Here is a 14,494-nt window from a genome sequence, read left to right on the forward strand (position 1 = left end):
TTCCCAATTGGCTTTGCTCTTGTGGGATTACTATCACCTCCTTTAAAATCCCTTTACCGTGTTATTTTGTGTGTGTGTGTGTGTGTGTGTGTAGGATTAAGAAGGAGGAAAGTAAATGTGTGTTCAACTGCCATATTTAGCCAGAATTTGAAGGTTTAATGGGTACTCTAAATCCCTAATTAGATAGAATTAAAAGATCCTCCTCCCCTTTTTAAAAAAAGCAATATCTTTTTTACTGCCATATTTTCCAGTAAGACCTTTTATTATTATATAATTAAGCCTTTCCTGGACAAAGTGTTTTGACAGAAACTGTGATCTTTATGTGTATTGAGTTCCCTGTGGACATGATAAAAATATAATGCACGTTCAATAAGTGATACTGGAAGAAAATAATTTAATATCAATATCCAATGATATACCCTGAGAACTCATAAAATTTAACTCGAGAATGTCAAATTTAAAAGTAGAAAACTTCCAGGAGAAAAGATGAAAGATAAAATCTTAGTGACCATAGATAAGGCAAGGGTTTTTTAAGTTAGGATAGAATGAGATTGAGCCCTAAAAGAAAAAAAAAATTGATGAGCTGGACTTCATAAAAATTATAAACTTGTGCTTTTCTAAACATAATATTAACAGAATGAAAAATAAGCCAGAGTCTGGGAAAACATGTGCAAAATACATATCTGGTAAAGACATATCCAGAATGCATGAAGGAATCTAACAACTCCATAATAAGAAAGCAAAAACCTGATTAAAAATGGGCAAAAGGTTGGAACAGACACTTCACCAAAAAAGAGATATGGAAGGCAAATAAAAATAAGCACATGTAAAGAAGCATACCATCAGCATGAGCTACATTTTTTTTCCCCATGGGCAGGCACCGGGAATTGAACCTGGGATTCTCTGGCATGGTAGGTGAGAATTCTGCCACTGAGCCACCATCTCACCAGCCACTATCTACATTTTTAGAATGGCTAAAAACAACCATAAAAATGGAAATGCCGAGTGTTAGTGAGGGTTGAGAGCAACCAGCACTCTTATTCATTGCTGGTAGGAATGCAAAATATATAGTTAATTTGGCAGTTTCTTTCTAAAATTGAACATATACCTATGATATGATGCAGCACTCTTACCCATGAGTATGTACTAAAAAGCCTAAACTACCCAAGTATCCACCAACTGGTGACTTGATAAACATCTGTACAATTGAATACTACTCAGCAGTGAAAAGAAATGAACTACTGATGATGCAACAACATGAATGAATCTCAAAAACATTAGTCCAAGTAAAAGAAAAAGATCAGTCTGAAGAGGTTTCATACTGTATGATTCCGTTTATAAGACATTCCTGAAAAGGCAACATTATAGGTACAGAAATACGATTAGTGATTTCCAGGGGTATTCTAGTTTGCTAGCTGCCAGAATGCAACACACCAGAGATGGATTGGCTTTTTTTTTTCTTTTTTTTTTATTAATTAAAGAAAAAAAAGAAATTAACACAACATTTAGAAATCATTCCATTCTACATATGCAATCAGTAATTCTTAACATCATCACATAGATGCATGATCATCATTTCTTAGTACATTTGCATCGATTTAGGAAAAGAACTAGCAAAACAACAGAAAAAGATATAGAATGTTAATATAGAGAAAAAATAAAAATAATAGTAATAGTAAAAAAAAAAAGACACAAACAAACAAACAGACAAACAACAAAAAAAAACCTATAGCTCAGATGCAGCTTCATTCAGTGTTTTAACATGATTACTTTACAATTAGGTATTGTTGTGCTGTCCATTTTTGAGTTTTTGTATCTAGTCCTGTTGCACAGTCTGTATCCCTTCAGCTCCAATTACCCATTATCTTACCCTATTTCTAATTCCTGCTGGTCTCTGTTACCAATGACATATTCCAAGTTTATTCTTGAATGTCAGTTCCATTGTTTCATTTTTATATTTTGTTTTCTGAGCCAACTGGAATACTATTTGTTTCTCCCATTTCCTGGATCCCATGTCACACAGTTTCTTGTTTTACTTTACTCTTGCATTTTGTTGGAGTATTTCCTTTAGTGCTTTCCAAGAAAGGGTGCATGAAGGAAATATCTTTGCTTGGTTAAAAATGTCTGTATTTTACCCTTGCCCTTGATTATCACATCTGGCTGATTATAGATTTCTTAGCTGAAAAATTTTTCTTCTTATAATTTTGAAGGCATGGTTCTACTGTTTTCAGTTTCTTTTACTTTTATTCCTTCTCTTTTTCTTTCTTGCCTTAAGGGTAGCTCAAAACCAAAATCAAACTGCACCAGAAAATCCTGCTACCCCCACTTTAAAAACATATCTTGACTCATAAAATTCCATACTAATCCAATCCCTCCCTTTGGTCCAAGTTACCATCATCCTTCACCTGAACTTCTAATTGGTCCTCCTGCTTTTTATTTTTTTAAATAAAAGTTCTCAAACAAACCATGTGTGGCTTTATACTTTTTACTACAGCCATGTTTTCATAAATAATATATAGGGTTGATTTCTTTGCCTGACCTTTTTTTATTTTATTACCTTTTTTGTAAGATTTAAGGAATTTCATTTATACTCTGGATGTTACGTATCCTAATTTTACTGCTGAAGAGAAGGGGCTCAATTTCTTTCTTCAACAGTTTTTTCATGAAAATAAAAATCATAAAGTTTTACAAAATCTAATCAGGGTAGAAATACCTGATGAGAAAAATAATACTCCTATTTCTGATATTGTCAATAGTGTGTCACACTTCTCATATACATATTAATATTTATTAAAAATTTTGGCTATTATATATAATTTGCTTCTTTCACTTAGCAATCCTTGACATTCTGCCATTTTAGTACCTCAATCCTTTAAAATCCTGTAGAATATTATATTCTACAGATATACTGGTTAGATATTTCTTTACTGATCAACATTTGACTGTTTCCAAACTGTTATTTAAAAAAAGAAGTCTTTAACAAATACTCTTGGTCCTTTTTTTTGGTTCAGGATTAATTTATAGAAATGTAAGCTCTGAGTTCCAAGGATATGAACATTTTGGAATTGTAATCAATATTGCTAATATACACTCCTAAAATGGCTGTGCCAATTTATAATGCTGAAAATGTTATTTCCTTGGATATCATAATATTCTAAACCTTTGCTAACATGATGTGTAAAAAATATTATGTTTCATTTTTTAATGTTTTGAAGCTTGTATTCTAATTAACTTTGGTTTCTAGCAATAGCCATTCTCCATTTACTACATCTTTGAGTTTAGTTTTACCTGTTATGCTGATTATTTGATTGAGCTTTCTGTAAAGAACAGCCTATTCATTTCTATCATGTAACAACTCTTTTAACCTCACTCATGATGAGACAGAATTTTTAAAGGTCTCAAAGTATTTCTTTTTTTTTTGTATGATGTATGGTGGGGGTCACATTCATTCTTTTTCCATGTGACTATCCTGTTATTGCAGCACCATCTGTTGAATTTTGCGGGGGGAAAGGGCATGGGCTGAGAATTGAGCACAGGTTTCCTGCATGGCAGGCAAGAATTATACCACTGAACTACCCTAGTAGCCTCTCTTTTCTCCTCTTTTAACCCTTAAAAAATTAGTCTCCTACTTATCTCTACCTTCCCTACTGAATATAGTGGAGCTCTCAATTCACTAATTTCCTATTTGGGTGGACATAATTTTTTTTTACAGAAGAATGATAGAACCAGAACAATTTACAGTTGCTATTTTGATTCAATTTTGTTTTAAAATACGAGTTGTAGTTCTTCTGTTTATAACCCCTTCCTGCCCTTTAGACTAATCTGGCTAGCTCCTATCTCTTTGGGTCCTGGTTTCCACTCATGGTACCAGGGACTCTCCAGCTTTGGGCTGTCTTCACAGATATGCTACCCAAGAAGGGGCTGGGGACCTAACCCTGACCCTGGAGGGATGGGCATTAAAACAGCTGTAGCAAGAACTATTTCACAAATGCTAAAATCACCATGCTTAGAAACAATCATCTATAGATTTAAAGTTAACAAAAATCTTTTTTTCTAATGTAAAAATACCTGATTTTTTTTGGGGGGGGGAAGGAAACAAATTGAATTAACCCAGGAAACATCTTCACATTAATCATTCTTTTCATAAACTTCAAATTTGTACTTAATGCCTTTTTCCTCCTGGACATCAGAAAGAATACCTGGGTATTCTGGGAGAAGTTTATATTTCTCTACATCAATTTCTGGAAAAAATGTGTCACTTTCAAATTCCTGCATGATCCTTGTCACAAACAGTCTAAGATGGCCTGGCTGATTCATGGCTTCCTGATAAACAGAACTGCCTCCCACTATCCAAACCATGTCTACTTTATTTGCTAATTCTGGTTGCTCAATAAGTTTTAAGGCATCATCCAAACTTTTGGCAAGAAAATGTGCTCCTTGAGGGGGTTCCTTGAGTTCTCTACTGAGAACTAAGTTAATTCTGTCCTTTAAAGGCTGATTCTTCTCAGGGATGGAGAACCAGGTCTTTCTACTCATAATCACCAAATTCTGTTTACCTTATCTAATCCGGCCTTACTGTGAGAAAGTTTTCCCTCTGCAGTTTCAGGCAGGTTAGTCAATGCTCACTCTGCTCTCAAGGACGCTGACTCTGGAGCCCAAGGAAAGCTTCTACTGAGGAAGTTGTGGTCATTCTCTGGAAATACTTGAACTCATTCCTGAGTGGAGGCCAGGGCAGGTCTCCGTTCTTGCCGATGCCCATGTTCTGGGACACAGCGACGATGCAGTTCCTGGATTGGCTTTTAATAAAAGGGGATTTATTTTGTTGGTTCTTCAGAGGAAAGGCAGCTAACTTTCCACTGAGGTTCTTTCTTACGTGGAAGGCACAAGATGGTCTCTGCTGGTCTTCTCTCCAGGCCCCTGGGTTCCAACAACTTTCCCTGGGGTGACTTCTTTCTGCATCTCCAAAGGCCTGGGCTGAGCTGCTAGTGCTGAGATGAGGAATGCTGAGCTGCTAGGCTGTGCTACGTTGCAATCTCTCATTTAAGCACCAGCCAATTAAGTCAAATGTCACTCATTGCAGCAGACATGCCTCCTAGCTGACTGCAGATGTAATTGGCAACAGATGAGGTTCACATACCGTTGGCTTATGTCCGCAGCAACAAGACTAGGTATGCTCACCTGGCCAAGTTGACAACTGAATCTAACTAACACAAGGGGATATGGGGTTTAGAAGAAGATTGTCTGCAAAGGGGCATGAAGGAACTTTTTGGTTGATGGAAACATTTGCTATCTAAGTGTGGGGGTGATTTTACAACTGTATAATTTTAAAGAGTTTATAATTTTTATGAAGTCCAGCTTATCAATTTTTTTTCTTTTAGGGCTCAAACTCAGTGTATCCTCCCCCCCCCCCAAAAAATGTGTGTCAAAATCAATAGATCTGAACACCTAAATTTACTGCATGTAAAGTATACCTAAATGAACCAGACTTCTAAAAAGTCATGCTTGCTCTGGTTGTTCTCTGAGCCATTTTGCTGTCAGCGGCACTTTCTCTAGTCTTCTCTACCAGTGGGCTCCATCATAGTCCCATGCTGTTCTAGTTTGCTAGCTGCTGGAATGCAATATACCAGAAACGGAATGGCTTTTAAAAAGGGGAATTTAATGAGTTGCTAGTTTACAGTTCTAAGGCAGAGAAAATGTCCCAATTACAACAAGTCTATAGAAATGTCCAATCAAAGGCATTCAGGGACAGGTACCTTGGTTCAAGAAGGCCGATGAAGTTCAGGGTTTCACTCTCAAGTGAGATGGCACATGGCGAACACAGTCAGGGCTTCTCTCTCAACTGGAAGGGCACATGGTGAACACGGCATCATCTGCTAGCTTTCTCTCCTGGCTTCCTATTTCATGAAGCTCCCTGGGAGGCGTCTTCCTTCTTCATCTCCAACGGTCACTGGTTGGTGGACTCTCTGTTTCGTGGTGCTGCAGCATTCTCTGCTCTCTCTGAATCTCTCTCTCCAAAATGTTTCCTCTTTTATAGGACTTCAGAAACTAATCAAAACCCACTCAAATGGGTGGAGACATGTCATCCCCTAATCCAGTTTAACAACTATTCTTAACTAAATTGCATCAACCAGGGAGATGATCTCATTACAGTTTCAAACATACAGTATTGAATAGAGATTATTCTACCTTTATGAAATGGGGTTTATATTAAAACATGGCTTTTCTTAGGGGGCATACTTCCTTTCAAACCAGCACACATGCTAACTCTCTGGCTCCCTGTCTTTGTTTGCCAGATCTGCTATGACAAATACCACACAGTGGGTTGGCTTCAACAAGAATTTATTGGCTCACAGATTGGGACCTAGAAGTCCAAAATCAAGTTGTTGGTGAGGCCATACCTGCTGCTAGAGTTGGTAGTGCTCTGGCGACGGCTGTGCTCCATTACATAGAGATGTCCTTGGTCTCCTCTTGTGGGTTTCTCTGTCTTCTGGCTTCTCTACCTCCTGACTCCTTCTAGTTTCTGATTTCTACTGACTGACTGCAACCAAATTTCTTCTTTGTATAAGGCTTCCTGCAATACAGATTAAGCCTCACCGTGATTTAATTTGGCCTTAGCTTAATTAATAATAATACCTTTAAAATATCTTTAAAAGGTCTTATTTGCAAATGGGATCACACCCACAGAAATGTGGATTAAGATCAAGAGCATGTCTTTTTCTGGGGGTATGTCATTCAATTCCCAGTATTCCCTGATGATAAAAATATGAACTGTTATTCAATGATTCTGAGTCCTTGAAATTCTGATCTTTTCTAGTGGTCTTCAACAAAACAATATTGAAATCCTGAAATTAGCTTCAATTCTTTGATTTCAATACTGTTAATGATTTTTTTCTTTGCATGGGCAGGCTCCAGGAATCGAACCTGGCTCTGGCATGGCAGGTGAGAATTCTGCCACTGAGCTACTATTGCACTGCCCTACTATTAATGATTTGAATACTGTTTAAGCATAATTTTAATACTGTTAATTTTAACTAGTACCCAGTATCCTGGGTTTACCAAACATCAGGAGAAAACATGAGACATTTGGTTAAACAGCCACATCAGTCTCCCCAGAGGAGAATTCTCTAAAGCAGCATCGTCCAATGAAGGATTCCATGATGATGGAAATGCTCAGTATCTGCACTATCCAATATAGTAGCCAGTAGTGACCTATGGCTACCGAGCACTTGAATTATGACTAATGTGATTGAAGAACTAAATTTCTATGTTTAATTTTGATTTAAGTAGCTATCTGTGGTCACTGGCTACCATATTGGACAACACAGCGGTAATATTCTGTAATATTTCACCTAAGAGATATTGGCCTGGGTGTTGATATTCTTGGAGCCAAGTGGTAGATTTTCCCTTAATTCCCATATTTCCAACTGAGGGTACCTGTGGATGTTTGATGAGGAGTCAATGACCAAGAGCAGAATCCATTTGTTTTATTGTTTCCCAGCCAAAGTCCAAGTATGTTTGCTATAGGAAGATGCTGGTACTTTGAGACTTGGGGGTTTAGAGTGAAGAAAGGAATGCTCATAGCCCAGTGGACAACACCCTCAAAGCAGGAGGGTAGAAAGGTATTCAATCACAGGGATGGTTCCTTGCCGAAGAATCCCTGCCACGGATGCAAGTCTCCTCTAAGATGAGCGTTTATTTCCATCACGAAAAATTCTTCATCTCTGAGAGCCCCTGACTTAGAAAAGCTGAGAGTCATCTTCTCTTTTTTATGGAAGTGATGTTTCAAAGTTGGATAGTCAATTTAGCAAGTGTTACCTGTTTATATTTGTATATTGATTATTTGCAGACTAAATTTTCCCACAAAAGATTTAGAGCAGCTTAAAGTATTGGTATTTTTTCTTTTGTAACACTACTGTAACTTGCAAATATGAATTTTTCACACTAATTATGTAATTGTTTTATTATGCGACAATGAAAAAAATACACTTACTATTCAAAGCCTGAAAAGAAGGCTGTAGCTAAGGACTTTACAATTTAACAAATCCACTCCATCCTATAATTATGTCCTTGCTTCTCCTTTTTGTTAACTTTTTACTGTAGTAACGTATGTACAATTTAAAATTTCCCATTTTACCCACCTTCATGTGCATAGCTCAGTGGCATTAATTACCTCTACGATATTGTGCTAACATCAGTCTCATCCATTACCAAACCTGTTCCATGATCCTGAACTGAAAGCCAGTACCCTTTAAGCATTAATTCCCCATTCTCACCCAACCCTGAAACTCCTGATAACTTCTAGTCTACTTTCTGTCCCTGTGAGAAAATTCAAATTTCATATAATTAGGCCAAGGGACCATTTGTGAAATCCCAAGATTCCCTTTGGTTGTGTCTATAACTTGAGGTAGAGGATGGGGGAAGATATCAAGGTGTCAGGAGAATCGCATTTTCCATCTTGTGTCTCCATCAATTTTATATTCCAGGATTCCCAAGGGATGTCCATACCAGGGGGCCCCATGTTAGAAGGGAGCCCTCTGGGCTTTCCAGAAGTGGAAGCAGCATTACAGTGTTCCTAGGATTTCAAGTCTACTCGCAGGGTTGGCATTGCCTAAGTCAAGGTTTCAGAAGTGTCCTAAGTCTCTGGGGGAGGACTGCTTTCTCTGCACCCCATATCTCACAGAGGACAGCCTGCAAGTCTGCCCACCTGACCCCTCACCTCATGGGCCTCCCTGCCTCTGATCAGCTATTCCCAGACATGCCAGACATTCCCCAACCCTGAGCACCCCTGCCTCCTTCACCTACTCTGCTGTTTTCCGAGTCACGTTCAATTCCTTCTGATGGGTCTTGGATGTCACTTACTTATGAGGCAAATTATCTGCTCTCACAGAGAACTTGCCCTATGAAGGTCAGTGTTTCAGTTTGCTAAAGGTGCAGGAATGCAAGATTCCAGAAATGGGTTGGCTTTTGCAATGGAGATTTATCAGTTTTACAAACTTACAGTTCTAAGGCCGTGAAATGTCCACATTAAGGCATGAAGAGGAAACTATCTTCTCTGAGGCGAGGCTGCTGACATCTGGGGTTCCTCTATCACATAGGAAGGCATGTGGTGATGTCTGCTGGTCCTTCTCTCCTGGGTTCTGGTTTCAATGGATCTCTCAGCTCCTCCAGTGACCTTTTCTCTCTTTGCTTCCTCCAAACTTCTCTGGGCATTTTTCTCTGAGCTCTCCCTAAGCTCTCTTGGCTTTTGTCTGTCTTTTACCCTTTCAAAAAGGTTTCCAGTAAGGGATTAAGACTCACCTTGAGTGAGCTGAGTCACATCTCAATTGAAATAAACTAACCAAAGCTTCCACCACAATAAATCTGCACCCACAACAATGGATTAAAAGAATATGGCCTTTTCTGGGACACATAACAGCTTCAAATTAGCACAATTGGGGTTATCTATTTTGTTTCCAGGGCCTGGTATATAATAAGTGCTCAGTAAGTATTTATTAAATCAGTGTTTTTGGAGTGTCTTCAATATTTGACACAGGTGTAAGTCCTACTGTGGTTTGGACCATGTTGCTTATTCTGGGTCTGGTCTAACCTGGCTCCTTAGAGTGTCCACTACTAACTTTGTGCCTCTCTGACTTGGGAGGGATGGACATTCTCTGGAAGTTATGGGCCTCTCTGAAATGGATGATTAACCTGAGTTCCCTTAGCTCTTTTCGTAGCTTGATGGGATGAAGTCACTCTAGGAAATTCCTGGGTTATTTAAACACATGGTCCCACCGAGAATCCCAGTGAGCACTTTTTCACCTGAAGATTTGGGACCATGCTTCTCATCCTTGCAAAATGCTTCTTGTCAGAAGCCCCAGAGAAATAAGGCCAATTGCCCAATTCTTTAACTTTGTGTGTGAAATATACCTTCATGAGATTTCCTAATGCAGCATTATAAAAATTTGATGATCACAGCTAAGGCTTTTATGCCCTTATCCTGTAAAATAGTTCTGACACAACGTTAATGAAACCATAAAGGAAGAAATAATACTTTTTCCACATACCCTTCATCAGACCACTGGGATTAGGTTTTAAGAAGGATTTCCACCACAGGACCTTTCTCCTAGAAGTGCATGAGCTTCATTTCCCTTTCACACACTTTATCTAATTGAAGCAAAAAGATGCAACCTTTGTATGAGATAATGTTTTATAGCCCTGGATCCTTCATATTTAATTTAGGAGTTCATGTAACATTTGATTTAAAAATTAACTGTATAATTAAATTCAAGAGAGATGGATAGAGACCATACTTCATCTTGCAGGGCCTCCTCTTTAATTTACAGAAGCAGGAAGCAGATTTTGAGAGGGTAAGATTCTTTATTTCAGAATGCTAAGCAGATACCACAGTGCTGGGTAGAATGCTTTCCTAATTTCCTTTCTGATATTTATATTTTACAAAGCTGAAATGTAAACCTCCGCTCTGCCCTTAATTTGTTTCTTTTTGTCTGCAAGCCTTATCTTATTGCTGCAAAGTCAATTTTATGTTGCACAGAATATAGCATGCCATTTCCCACAGCACTAGGCAAACTTTCTTTACCAGACTTCATGACTTGGTTTCAGGATCCCTTTCTTTTTTACTTCTTTGATATCAAAGACTGCAGACAAAGTACTGGATGGCAAAGACAGTAAGAGGCCATGGTGGTGACAGGGTTGGTGTGGGACAGTTTCTCCTGCCCATTGCATCTGCTGGCTGTAATTTCTTCTGGCAAGCTCACACTCTAGTATTTCAGGATTCCCAAAGTGGGCAGCCACACTACTCCTTAGGAAAATGGCATCTATCATCTATCTCCCTCTCTGGTCACGAAGGATTGAAACCTTTCTTGGGCCAGCAGTCCTTGAAAGATCTTTCCTTGGTCTGTCGTGACTGTCCCTGGACTGTATCAATAAAAGGCAAGGCAAAGTAGGAGCAGAAGGAGCCAATGCACATGGCAGGGCCACTGGGAGACTCTGAGGGCTTTGACGGTGATGTGGCATACAGAAGAGTTGATATGACTGAGTGGCATATTCTGAGAAGTCTTTGCATATAATTAGGTTCCCACCACAGCCCTAAGAGGCAAGCCATATTATGACCTAATTTCATAGAAGGGGAGCCTGAAGCACAGACATAAGTTAGGCTACCCAAAGCCACAGAGCTGACCAAGGCAGAGTGAGGATTTGATTCTGAGTGCCCTGCCCATGGGGCCCTTTCTTGTCACCAGGCAGCACAGCTTCTCAGGAGCAGTGAGAGGTCTGAAGGCAAGGCAGGAAGCTGTGTCAATAAAGCACATTAATGACATATGTAAGATATGTAAATGATGGGAATGAAAATTTATTATGTGCCTACCATGTACTGTGTGTTTGCATATCTTGTATTATCTATACTAAAATGGCCTAGCAGGCAGAAAAAGATGTCCACACCCCCAAGACCCGTGAACATGTGCTTGTACATGGCAAAGGGGACTTTGCATGAATAGGGTATGGATCTTGGGATGGGGAGATTATCATGGACCATCCACGTGGGCCTGATAGAACCATGTGGATGCTTAAAAGCTGAGAACCTTTCCAGGTTGTGACCAGATGTGATGACAATGAAGGGTCAGAGAGATGTGATGCATGGAGTCAGCCTGCCACTGTTGGCTTTGAAGCTAGAAGAAGGGGCAATGAGCTGAGGAATGCAGGTGGCTTCTGGATGCTGGGAAAGAAGAAGAGATGAATTTTCCCCAGGATCCTTCAGGAGGAACCAGTCTGGCTGGCACTTTGAACTTAGCCCAGTGTGTCTCTTACTGGCCAACTGGCCTCCAGGATTGAGAGAGATAGGTTAGTGTGGTCTCAGACCTTCAGTGGTGGTGATGTATCATAGCAACATGGGGCAGCAGAGGCAGAGTGCCTGAGGAGAGATACACACCTGTTGTATAGGTGAGGAGGCTGTGGCCAGGAGAGGGCACCCTGCCCTGGGTTGCAGGTATGTGTGGCAGATGGAGCTGCTCCTGAGGAAGGGCAGAAGGCACAGCATGTCCTGTGCTCCTGTGCAGTTCCACTGCCCCCTGCTGTCTTCTGGGCAGTTTCCCGCCCAGCAGAACAAGGTGAGGTGGGGAGTTCCTGGATTTCATTTCCACATTGTGAGGTGTGGCCACTTCCGTTTCATAGAGTGGAGCAGATCTGAGGCTCAGGGGTGCCAAGAGGCCAGCCTCAACCCCTAGGCAGGGCCAGACAGGACCTCAGTTGCAAACAAAAGACCAGGCTGCCATCAGCTCATTAGAAGGACAGGGTGTGAGTGTGTGTGTGCATGCAAGTGTAAGACTGTGTGATTGTGTGTATGAGTGCACGTGAGTGTATTTGTGAGTATGTGACTGTGTGTGAGCATGTGTGTGTGTGACTATGAGCATGTGTGCATGAGTGTATGTGAATGTGAGATATGGTGATTGTGTGACTATGAATGTGTGAGTATGAGACTGTGTGAGTGTGCATGCATGTGAGACAATGTGTGACCATGTGCATGAGTTTATGTGAATGCTATTATACATGTGATTTGTTTGAGTGTATGTGAGTGTGAGACTGTGAGTATGGGTGTAATACTGTGTATGTTAGTGTGTGAGTATGAGACTGAATGTATGTATAACTGTATGAGTGTCATACTGTGTGATTGTGTATGTGTGAATGTGAGACAGTGTATAGGATATGTGAGTTGGTTGTATATTTCTGTGTGTGAGTGCATGACTATGTATGTGAGTGCATGTGTGGGTGTTCAAGCAGGTATGAGATTAGTCTACATGCTCCTTTTGCATCATGCCACAGGCTGAGTTTCCTTAGAGGTGGACACAGGTGGGCCTCTGCATTGCAGCACCCATGGTGTGGTGAGTTGGTCCCCACAGGAGCTGGAGTGCCCTCTGTTGAGAAACAGATGCCCATGGTGCCACTAGGACAAATCTTGACACCACACAGCAAATATGTGTCACCCTGAGTCTTTGGCTGGGTCTGGTCTATGCAGTCTCCTCTTGGGAGACAGGGTCCAAGGGTCAGAATGCTGGTGGGTACTACATCCCCATGGGACCTGTTTTCCAGGCTTTCTCTTGCAGAGTTGGAGTTAGTGCTGTAGGTACCTGGCTAGGCTCCCCACCTCTGCTTTGGGTCACCAGACACTCCCCAGGGCATGGATAAGGCCTGCATGTAGCCCTGTGTGGGGGATTCATGTGGACTGACAGCATGTACCTTTGGGATCTCAGTCTTTGGGATCTGCTCAGACACTGGGATGGAGGCCAGGTGCTGCACAGAGGCACATGGCTGCTTGTAGCTGGCTCCTGCTCCAAGGACAAGGCCTTTAGCGGGTGGGTGGGTTTGAAGTGGCTGCAGTGGGGGTGATGGTGGCGGCAGAGATGGGAATTTGTTCCCTCTGTCCTACCAGGGCCCCTTCCTGCTTTGATAGTTTAATCACATTCTAATACTATCTGAAATAATATTATTTACTTTTAAAAGTTCAAAATTTCAGATGTTTGACCAGTTTCTTCCTTGGGCTAATTTGGCAAATGGAGAAATGAATGAAATACAGGGAGACCCATGTAAAGAAGGAGAAAGGGAAAATAGGCTTCTGCAGGCAAAAAGGGAATCAGGAGTAGAGGAACAAGAAGGTGAGGGGCTCCCGTGGTATTCTCGTGTGATATTCTCCTGTAATGTGCTCCCATGTTCTGCTCTGGGATGTGCTGTGCCCCTGAAATGTGAGCAGAGGTGATGTCTGTTGGTCCCTGACTCAGGCTTGAAAATCCTAGTGCAGGGTTTGCCTCGGCCCTTCTTCCTGCTTCATGGTCATGGGAACGTGGGATAAGGGGTCTTCTCAACCTGAGTCTTGGAGGGACACTGAGAACAGCCCTGTGGGCCAGCTGGACCCCAGTTGACATACACTATCCGTGTATCAGGCACGTATATCAGTCCAACAAGAGGACTTCACTGCCACTCCAGGTTGAGTCTGGTTCTTCCATAGCTAGAAAGTTACAAAGAGGTAGCTCTGAGCTAGTTTCCTGCCTTGGGAAGCTGCAACTGTTGCCATTCATTATATTTGTACACTGGCATCAGAGGCTCAGGACCTAATGCAATTCTGGTGTCCCCTGAAAGCCTGTGTGCTGTCCTGTCCAAATGTCCATAAATGATCTCTTTTTGTCCAAGAAAGTCTGAGAGGGACAGACATGGTCATGACCAGGCAGTGCTGGGGTGGGATGGGATAACTTAGCCCCTGGAAGCCTCCCCTAGCCACCTGTGCAACGTGAGCCGAGAGCAGAGCATTGTCACGTAGTGGATGGCCAGGACTGTACCAGACACATGGCCCTCTACAGCAAGTTTCTTCTGACCTTTCAGGGTGACACCCAGTCATTATGGTCTTGGGGGGGCCTAATGATGAGGCTCTTTCCTCTTCCTCTTTTTCCTCCCCACTTACCACACCTTGGTCACCCTCCCGGCTTGCCTTTCGGTCCTGTGTCTCCTGTGC

General features: G+C 41.2%; 1 protein-coding gene and 1 pseudogene across 1 annotated transcript in view; one reads left to right on the plus strand and one right to left on the minus strand.

Annotated features, from left to right (window-relative positions):
* OCA2 (OCA2 melanosomal transmembrane protein) overlaps window positions 1–14,494 on the plus strand; it is a 366,025-nt gene that overhangs the window by 87,790 nt on the left and 263,741 nt on the right. The window lies entirely within an intron of this gene.
* On the minus strand, window positions 4,094–4,536 carry LOC143651600 (dihydrofolate reductase pseudogene; annotated as a pseudogene).

This window comes from Tamandua tetradactyla, chromosome 12, assembly GCF_023851605.1.
Source record: "Tamandua tetradactyla isolate mTamTet1 chromosome 12, mTamTet1.pri, whole genome shotgun sequence".
Taxonomy (NCBI): Eukaryota; Metazoa; Chordata; class Mammalia; order Pilosa; family Myrmecophagidae; genus Tamandua; species Tamandua tetradactyla.